Source organism: Myxocyprinus asiaticus, chromosome 1, assembly GCF_019703515.2.
Source record: "Myxocyprinus asiaticus isolate MX2 ecotype Aquarium Trade chromosome 1, UBuf_Myxa_2, whole genome shotgun sequence".
NCBI lineage: Eukaryota > Metazoa > Chordata > Actinopteri > Cypriniformes > Catostomidae > Myxocyprinus > Myxocyprinus asiaticus.
This window is the reverse complement of record NC_059344.1, coordinates 30,691,440-30,700,475: the sequence shown is the minus strand read 5'-3', so window position 1 is coordinate 30,700,475 and position 9,036 is coordinate 30,691,440.

The window sequence follows — 9,036 nt, the reverse complement described above, 5'->3', positions numbered from 1 at the left end:
CTCGCCTTACCCGAGACTGGCAGACAAGAAAGGGTTGGAACAAAAATGAAGAAGACAAAGGAAAACAATGTCCTACACCTAAGCAAAAAAATACTTCCAAGGTTACAGCTATCTATCTATCTATCTATCTATCTATCTATCTATCTATCTATCTGTCTGTCTGTCTCTCTCTCTTTCTCTCTCTCACTCTCTCTCTCTCTCTGTCTCTCTCTCCTACTATCTACAGTATTTATGAAATTGATCATAAGAAGTGATTTATTTCGCAGTGGGAAATGGTGCTTTGAAATGGAAAGAAAAGTGGGTATTGTATTATATAGTAAAAAATATATGCTCAGATTTCACAAACCTCCTCCACAACTTGGGACACAGCCAAGTGGCTCCACACATGCACTAGGGCAGTCAAAGTCAAGCTACTGTCCCGCTGGAGGTGACCATCACTGCTTGGACGATGTCCAGCTTTGCCCTTGCTTTGTGTTGTTCAAGTCAGTTACTAATTGGATAACCTTCCTTTCACCAGCTGATTTACAATATCAGATTGACTGAAGAAAGACAGTTCGCACATGAGTGAACTTAATTGAAAGCTTGTCAATTGAGTGAGGGCACATAATTGCTCTGTGAGCCACTGTGTCCAAATACCACAAAAAAGACACACAGATTACTGTTTTCTTAGAAATACTGCTTTATTACACTTATTATTCAGTTTTAACCTCCATAACTGTTTGAAAATATGTATGGTCAGGATAAAGTAACCTGACTTGTTCTTGGCATCTTTTTGTTTAACAGAATCTATGTAACGTGATGCTACTTCCAGAAAAGTAATTTGAAAGAATGGTAACACTTTACATTAAGGCTGTTTTTGTTACATGAGTTAATTAACATTAACCAAGATTTTATAATTGCTGTAAAAAATCAAAATCATTGTTCATTGTTAGTTCATGATACCTTCTGCATTGATTATGTTAACAAATGTTACCAAAGTGTTACCAAAAGAAACATGAGACTACAGTAGCATTCGGCTTTGTATTTAACTGTTGCTTTTTCTAATTAGACAGCTACAACAAGACCATCACTTTTGACCCTGCTACGTGTGTTTACTCAGGTTCTCTCAGCTGTAACCGGAATGGGTGCCTCCCCACGTCCATGCCCTCCCACTTAGTGTTCATTCATGCTTATCCGTTATGTCTGTCCACATAATGAAATCATGCACAGACTATATATTAGCACTAATAGCAATCTCAATATAACATATGTAATAATTATTTATCAGCATGACGGTAAACACAAACCTGAGTGTCTGAGCATACATATGTGTTTTTAGTGTATATGTGTGTGTGTGTGTGTGTGTGTGTGTGTGTGTGTGGGGGGGGGGGGGTGTATCCGCTGATGGGGTGCAGGTGTTGCAGTGGTCCCTTGGGCAATAAATGTGTGGTGTAGTGAGACTGGAATCACTCTTTGATGACAGGAACCTGCATGAATACCCTGAAGACTGGCCTCAACGCATAAATATCTCCTGATCCCCTCATAGACAGGGGCAGGCGACTAGTTGGAGTATCTAGTGTTGAGCGCTCCGCTGGGAGAAGGAGGCAGAGGTCTGGCTAGATGTCTGTGTAATCCATCTCAAATGTGAGGGGGGAAAACAGTGAATAAATGAGTGTTGGTATTAAAACCGAATAAGGCCCTTCCCCCACTGGCCCAGCTCAGAATCCTCATCAGTTATTCTACACCATCATTATGTTCTAGGTTATGCTAGCAGGGAGGCAGGATTTAGAAGATAAACAGATCGAATGGAAAGGAATGTTTAATTTGTTGTCATTTAAATTCATACCCATTCTAATGCATGCAACAAGAAACCTGAAATCTGAAAACATGTGAATCTGATAGATTCAGTGAGGCATTTATATTACATAAAGCAGAGGGAGAGGAGAAAGAGAGGAAGGCCACGTAACTGTGAGTGGTTTACAGTTGGTGAATGGAGCTTGCATTCAGAATAGCTGCCCTGTTCAGAAGTCTCGGGCTATCCCAGTAAGCTCCACCTTTTCAAACCACCTGACTGCAGAAGTGTGTTTTTCAGGATTGGGTGTCTGTGTGCGATAGCCTTGGGTGGGTTCTTGCATCAGTACCGCATACTGATATCATATCATCGCCTTCTTCGATTCAGGATTCACATAATGACCAGGTGCTGGTATGGAGGACATCTTGTGGGCAGGGGAAAGTCTTGCTTGTTATACCGGGAAGGAAAGGTATTAGAGCTCTTGGAGGAATGCAGCAGATAATGGATATACTGTAAATTTATGCCATCGTAACATAGTAATTAACAGATACGACAGTTTATATACAAAGTTTTACCGCTTTAATGCATTGTCTTTACAGTAATGCATGCATCACATGTAAGCAATGAAAATACATTCTAAGATCATGAATGATGCTGTTTCAATACACCGCATTCTGTATGGTACATAATACACAGTGACCATCTGAATCACAGTGCGTCTGACAGAGGCGAGAGAAAGGGAAATAGAGAGAGAGACCCAGGGGAGAAGCCTGACCTTTAAACAGTCAACACTCAGGCATACGTCCCACATAGGGGTACGGCACGTCCAGTGGTGACGGGCACATAGGAAATGGGGCATTATCTTGTGTATATCAGTTACCTGTCTTTCATGCAATACTATATACCTTGCAAATGATGAATTGTGATGACAATTTGCAGACAGTTTGTAGAATTCTTTCAGGTTTAGAAGCATTATGTGACTGCAGATGCTCAAAAAAGGTTTATTTGCTTTTCCCCACAAGAGTAATTTTTGTATTTAATTATTTTAGTGATATTTATAATAAAAGAACTGTACAAGTACAAATCAAATAATGAACAAGCAATCAATTAGTGGAATCATTCTTTGTGTATGTGTGTGTGTGTGTGTCAGTGCTGCCAGACTGGGCTTTATTTACTCAGCTCTCACAATACCCCTTCACCAGATGGGAACCAACAGAGTGAGGGGGAAAAAAAGTGGAAAAGTGACAGAGAGAGAGAGAGAGAGAGAGAGAGAGAGAGAGAGAGAGAGAGAGAGAGAGGAAACCAAGGGGAAGAGAGGAGTGGGAGGTGTGTGCCCCATACTCTGAGCCATGAGGCCTCCTTTGTTCCCCAGCAGACCCCTGTTGCAGCATGGCAGGGTGACACAGGCTGGCTGTAAAATCTCATTAAAAAAAAGAGAGAGGGAAAGGCCTCAAGAGGGCTTCAGATCCCATTAAGATGTTGGAATACAGACTTCAGTCATACAGCACAGAGGACTACTGTTAACATGCATGTGCAGAAATATCAGGGGAAAAAAGCTTGACTTTTGGCAAGAAAAAAAACATGGTTTCATACAGAGATGATAGATAGATAGATAGATAGATAGATAGATAGATAGATATTGTTGTTTACATCATTTACATTGTTTACTCACCCCTGTGTTGTTACAACCCCATATGACTTTCTTTCTTTTTCTTAACACAAAGGGAGAAATTGTGAAAGAATGTTGTGCTCAGTGATGTCATATAATGGCAGTTTATGTTGACCACCTCTTTAAACTTCATAAGGATGCAAAAGTATAATGCAGAAGTCTAATAAATTAATGTATGTGACTCATGCCTTGTTCTGAGTAATTATACAAATAAGGCTGGGCATATAAATGCATCTATTCTTCAACTTCAAACTGTTCAGACATGCTTTGTAAGTTCTGTTCCCTGGTTTGTGTGCAGCTGCATTGTGTTTTGTGGTGGTCCTGTTGAAAAAAAAAAAAAAAAGAGTTTTAACTTGAAACTTTTAGTCTTGCAAGCAGGGGCTGTGTATTCTGTTGCTCTCGTGCATAGGTAGCAATGGTTGGCGAGCATTTTAACTAAATAATACATTAGATTTCAATTTGTTTCTCACCAAACCTTATCGTATGCCTTCATAACAAGGCATGAGTTGCATACATCAGTTTATTAGACCTCTGAGTAATAATTTTGCACCCCTTTAAAGCTTGAAGAGCTGGTCACCATAAATTGGCATTGTATTTTTTAAATAAACTATACCTTTAACCCACTGTTGAATAAACACACACACACACACACACACTCACAAACACTCGGATACACACATGGTGCCCTGGCTTCCCCTCCTCCCCTGGCTGATTATTGATTTCACTCCTGTTGTGTAGACACCTCCTCTGCAGATTTGATTAGTCACACTGAGGTGACAGAGGGGAAGTAAAGCTCTTAGATTAGAGTGAGTGATGACAGAGAGGAGAAAGAGTCAGAGAACGAGAGAGTCCGAGAAAGACAGACAGACATATTGTAAAGAGATGTTGAAATAAAGAAAAAGAGTGAAAATGTTCCTCTGATTGATGCACTTCTATGTCCCTCTGCATATTTCTGCCTAATTCTGGGGTATAATTAAGATATATAATTGTCTGAGCTTAATTTTCAGTGCTTATTCACCAAATGTTTTCTTTTAAAACAGACAGTGCTTTTGTAGCTTTGATTTGTTCTGCAGGAAGCAAGGGATCAGAAACATTCTGACACCTGCTGGTTTTCCAGGTTTTATGTTATCATTAATTACTTCATGGCAGCTTGATGTCTAATGCATGTATAAACTGAAAAACAGCGTTTTGCTGAGGGGATTTTATAATTAATGTGATAAAATAACTGGGTCTACACATACAGTGGAGCCAATATTTATTTGAACAAATAAGCCACAATGTGACCGTATATAACAGAGTATCAAACTAAGTCAAATTTATTTAAAAGAAAGACAGCACAATTTCAAGCAAAGCATTTCACAAAAAGAAGTTTGTTAGGGCTTTAAATAAAACAATAAATACTGTTGAATTCAATGGACATTTTCCAGTATTCAAGCTTAGGGGTAGACTTAAGATCATAAGACCAGTTGTTTAAAAATAATTGCAAAAATGGCTCAGAAAAGTAAAGTTAGTTTTAAAAACTCATCTAGCACCATTTATTTGCAGATACCACATGGCTTGAAATTTCATACAGTATATGCATTAAAATGTATATGCTGTATTTCTGAGTGTGCCTTCAGTGTCCAGATACTTTATGGAGCCACTGTAAATGTCCTTACTTTGTCTTTCTCTCAGTGGTTCAGTGTTTCTATGTGCTTTAATGACATTTCAAATAAAGGTACATTTTTGTAGTCAAAACATAGTGGGAGAAATAAGAGGAAGATTAAAGTAAAAACAAGAATGACAAATAAATATGTCAATATTATAAACAGTTTAGATCTAATCCTTTAACTTATATATTAACTTAAAGTAATGTACTATATACATGCATGATGTATACATGCATGCCTCAGATGCTGCCAAAAGAGTTTAAATTGAATGCCTTAAGATTGCATCTGTCCATTGGTGTTTTTGTACTGTGTTTAAGAGTGAAAGAGTGTTAAATCACACACCCTGTAGTGTGAGCACAGATCTTAGAAAGCTCTCGGGAGAGAACTTTCTTCTTTTTATGACTTTAACTGGTTTCAATAGAGAAAAATCTGTCACTACAATCTTGTTTATTTAATTTTCGGATGTTAGAACTTGCTTTCAAAGAACCAGTCAAGTGTGTTACTTTGTTAGAGCTGATTCATGATCTTAGAATGTATTTTCATTGCTTACATGTGATGCATGCATTACTGTAAAGACAATGCATTAAAGCGGTAAAACGTTTGTATATAAACTGTCGTATCTGTTAATTACTACGTTACGATGGCATAAATTTACAGTATATCCATTATCTGCTGCATTAATATGATGAAGTGAAGAGATGTGGGCTGTGTTTGTCTGCACCCTCAGGACAAGTAGGCATTTATCAATCCAGTTATATACTACAGAAAGGTCTGTGATTATTCTATCTGGCCAAACTGACTCCTGAAAAAAAAAATGTCAGTACATGCCAGCACATGCCAGTGCTAAAACAGGTTTAACTCATCCACTGTATCTGTCTCCTCTGTCTGCTCTTCTCTGCCACTATCCATTCATCATGTTACCTGTGTTAGGTGACTCACACACTGCAGCATGGTCTGATCGAAGTGATGTGGCTGGTGACTCACTCAGTACACTCGCACCAGCATTCAATGTAACTTTCTAGCTTCTATTGCTTTGATCACTAGATAAGCATCTCTACACTTTAAACAATATCATCACACACATGTGCACAAATGCTCACAGCACTCTGCTGTACTGTCTGTCACTCATTCTTTCACTGACAGACTGGACTAATATTTGAAACCAAACAGCACTTTCTGGCCAATTATTTCAGCATGCAGCAGTCTGGATCAACCAGCTCACTGTCACTCAGGGATTACTGGGCAGAACAACAGCAGAGGGTAAGGTAGTGTGAGAGAAAGAGTGATAAACAGAAAGAAGATAATGAGAGAGAAACAGACAGGTAGATAGCTAGTCAGACAGAAGAAGAACTGCAAAATTGATCAAAGTGGCTGTCATGCTTCTTTCTGCAGCCCGGTTGGTCTACCAATACTCAGTACAATATTCAGTTTGAGGAGAGAAAACATGTTAGCATTTTACACTGTTTGGATGGGATCAGCATTGTTTGATTTGATAGATATGCAGATAGACAGACCGACTGACATCGAGATGGATGGATGGATGGACAGACAGACATATATAGATAGATAGATAGATAGATAGATAGATAGATAGATAGATAGATAGATTAAAAAATAAAATAAATAAAATGTTGGTGTATGTCTGTGTATGATGAATCATCCTGAATGGAAACATTAATACCTGTTTCCCCAGCTACAGCACCCAATAGATTTTCCCCAGACTCCTTGAACAAATCAAGGTCACACAGCAAGCTCTATTTAAACTCACACACGCTTGCTTGCATTTACATGCACACACACAAAAAACAAGAAAAGTTCACACACTACCCAATAATAACAATTTGAGTGCACGCGAAATGTGATATTCATGCAGCAGAAGAATACTTCCTCCATTTACCCCCTCCCTTAAGGTTACTATTCTGAAATGTGAGAATGTGACGCACATTCTGACGTAGTCTTCACTGGGGCATTTTCCCCATCCACCACCCCCACTTGAACCAATGAAATTCAGCTTCAGTGTGTTCAAGGCCACATTTTTCTTCCTATGGACTGTTCCATCAGTTTTCGCCTACATTGCGGGTACCAGACAAATGTGTTCCCAAAAGAATAGTAAAAGCTGAAATCAGCTACATCTGTAGCTTAATAGTTATATAGCTTAATAAACATACTAAATAATATCTTGATAAAAATGTAAAAATGTAGAAAGTTTTTTGTGACTTTTAGGATTAGGGGTTAAATGATAGAAAATTTAATTAGCTCAGAGAGAGAGAGAGAGACAGAGAGAGAGAGAGAGAGAAAGGATAGAGTGAGAGAGAGAGAAAGAGAGGATAGAGAGAGAGAGAGAGAGAGGATAGAGAGAGAGAGAGAGAGAAAGGATAGAGTGAGAGAGGATAGAGAGAGAGAGGATAGAGAGAGAGAGAGAGAGAAAGGATAGAGTGAGAGAGAGAGAGGATAGAGAGAGAGAGAGAGAGAGAGAAAGGATAGAGTGAGAGAGAGAGAGAGAGGATAGAGAGAGAGAGAGAGAAAGGATAGAGTGAGAGAGAGAGAGAGAGGATAGAGAGAGAGAGAGAGAAAGGATAGAGAGAGAGAGAGAAAGGATAGAGTGAGAGAGAGAGAGAGAATCATGAATATGTATTTGCTTCACTCAGCCTGATATTCCACAGGAATACTATAGTATATAGCCCCATCTAGTGATGACTTCAAATCATTTTGTGAGGTTTCCTGTGTATTTATTTAAAAGTATTTCCTGAGAAAAATTCAGTAAAAAAAAAAAAAAAAAAAAAAACCGTGGAGGAAAGTACTAAAACACCTAAAATAAATTCACTACGTATTTTTTTTTTCACATTACGATTCAAGGCTTCCGTACCTGAAGAATAGTCAGCAAAAAAATCTGTTTAATAAAACTGGTTTTATGAAGAACATTAGACTAAGCAACTATGAACTCAATTTAACTGTAGCCTACACCTTCGGTCTCTCACCCTTAACAGCTGGGAAGACAAGATAGCCTAACTCAAAAACAGAATTCAGGTGGCAAACATGTAAAAAAAAAAAAAAAAAAAAAAACGCTATCCAAAAACTGTGTGAACCAAATACGACGTCAACTAATGCCATATTTCACAACTCTATTAACCTCACGTCTTCTGTGCAGCAGCAGTGTTCAGGCTGCTCAATCTGACAGCTGCTGTAATTACTCTGCAGTTTCACCCTCAGGCCACTGACCCGGATGTTGACACTTTATGAACAATGACGGCTACATTCACTCCTCACATGAAGCAATACTATAATTAGATATGTGTCTTTTCGAGTAAATTATAGTAAAGCATGGAGCATATTAGTACGTACACTACCGTGCGCTATTGATTTGGCAAAGTTCCTTGACCCAAAGCCTATATTAGAACAGGAACTTCATAAATGATTTTATTAACAAAAACGTGCATGTCTTTGAGAGCTTCACGAGTCGTTAAATGATATCGAGCAGAAATAAGTAATGCAGTGGGACAAAGAACTCCAATTAGTGAAGGGCCCATCTGATGCTGAACGGGTCCCACAGACCTCAGGGACCCATTTGGACAAGCACGTGCCTGGTGTTCGCGCGTGTCTATCCAAACACCAGACGCGTTCCATAGTTGCCCAGGAAACGCTCAATTTCGCCATCTGTCACGGTCCTGCGCAGTGATCCCTGTCGTGTAGCTGCAGACACGGTTTAATATTTACCGCTCTCTAATGAAGGCGAACTTAGATTTATCCTACCCTTCTTAAAACGATCGACGGGGCGGGGAAACCAGACATGTCCGCCCACTCGCGACTCAATGCAGACTTTTTGTCACGTTTTTCGGCCCATCATGATTCACGGCTACACCCCCCACCCACCCCCGTCAAATATTACGTCCTTTAAAACGTTCCATTTTAATAGTTACTCCAATTTATTCTGAAACAATTCGGTATGT